Source organism: Manacus vitellinus, unplaced genomic scaffold (assembly GCF_001715985.3).
Source record: "Manacus vitellinus isolate BGI_N305 unplaced genomic scaffold, ASM171598v3 scaffold_210_pilon, whole genome shotgun sequence".
Classification (NCBI taxonomy): Eukaryota; Metazoa; Chordata; class Aves; order Passeriformes; family Pipridae; genus Manacus; species Manacus vitellinus.
In genome coordinates this window covers 21,127-22,678 of record NW_021939480.1, presented here as the reverse complement: position 1 = coordinate 22,678, position 1,552 = coordinate 21,127, and the positions used below count along the sequence as shown (strand labels likewise).

The window sequence follows — 1,552 nt, the reverse complement described above, 5'->3', positions numbered from 1 at the left end:
TCCCTCCTGATCCCTCTTTTCTCTGGGATGAGCCCCTTCCCAGCTCCCTCAGCCATTCCTGCTTTTCCAGTCCCTTCCCAGCTCCCTCAGCCATTCCCAGATTTCCAGCCCCTTCCCAGCTCCCTCAGATATTCCCGCTGCTCCAGCCCCTTCCATGTCTTGGAGTGAGGAGCCCAAAATTCCCTCCGGGATTGGGAAGTGACCGGCCCCGTTCCGCAGGGAAATCCCTGTTTGGCCACATCCCAGATCCTGGGATCAGGGATGGGCACCAGGAATGTCCCCAGGGATGGACACTGGGAGAATTCCAAGGATGGACACCGGGAGAATCCCAGAGAGGGACACCAGGAATGTCCCCAGGGATGGACACTGGGAATGTCCCCAGGGATGGACACTGGGAATGGTCCCAGGGATGGACACTGGGAATGATCCCAGGGATGGACACCGGGAATGTCCCAGGGATGGTAACCAGGAGAATTCCAAGGATGGACTCCGGGAGAACCCCAGGGAGGATCCCCAGGGATGGACATCGGGAATGTCCCAAGGATGGACACCGGGAATGCCCCCAGAGATGGACACCCAGAGAATTCCAAGGATGGACACCAGGAATGTTCCAGGGATGGACAACGGGAGAATCCCCAGGGATGGGACACCCAGAGAATTCCAAGGATGGACTCCGGGAGAACCCCAGGGAGGATCCCCAGGGATGGACATTGGGAATGATCCCAGGGATGGACATCAGGAATGTCCCAAGGATGGACATCGGGAGAACTCCAGGGAGAATCCCAAGGGATGGACACCCAGAGAATTCCAAGGGATGGACACTGGGAATGTTCCAGGGATGGACACTGGGAATGATCCCAGTGATGGACACCCAGAGAATTCCAAGGGGTGGATACCCGGAGAATTCCAAGGGATGGACACCGGGAGAACCCCAGGGAGGATCCCCAGGGATGGACATTGGGAATGATCCCAGAGATGGACACCAGGAGAACTCCAGGGAGAATCCCAGGGATGGACACTGGGAGAATTCCAAGGGATGAACAATGGGAATGTCCCAGGGATGGACATTGGGAATGTCATCAGGGATGGACATCGGGAATGTCACCAGGGATGGACACCAGGAGAACTCCAGGGAGAATCCCCAGGGATGGACACTGGGAGAATTCCAAGGAAGAACACTGGGAATGATCTCAGGACCGGACACCGGGAATGTCCCCAAGGATGGACATTGGGAATGTCACCAGGGATGGACACCGGGAGAACTCCAGGGAGAATCCCAAGGGATGGACACCAGGAGAATTCCAAGGATGGACACCGGGAGAATCCAAAGGGATGGACACCGGGAATGTCCCCAGGGATGGACACCAGGAGAACTCCAGGGAGAATCCCAAGGGATGGACACCGGGAGAATTCCAAGGATGGACACCAGGAGAATCCCAAGGATGAACCCCAGGAATGCCCCTTGGATAACCACCCAAATTACGTATACAGTCAGTCAGGATGTTCAGTAGCTGTTACTGCCACAATCTCAGCTAAATCTCTGTGCAAACTG

At 56.2% G+C, this 1,552-nt stretch overlaps 1 protein-coding gene across 1 annotated transcript in view; it reads right to left on the bottom strand.

Annotated features, from left to right (window-relative positions):
- The window catches only part of LOC103757387 (L-gulonolactone oxidase-like), a gene marked incomplete at its 3' end in the record, with an annotated part of 17,321 nt that overhangs the window by 10,692 nt on the left and 5,077 nt on the right, over positions 1–1,552 (bottom strand). The gene's annotated exons all lie outside the window — the stretch shown is intronic.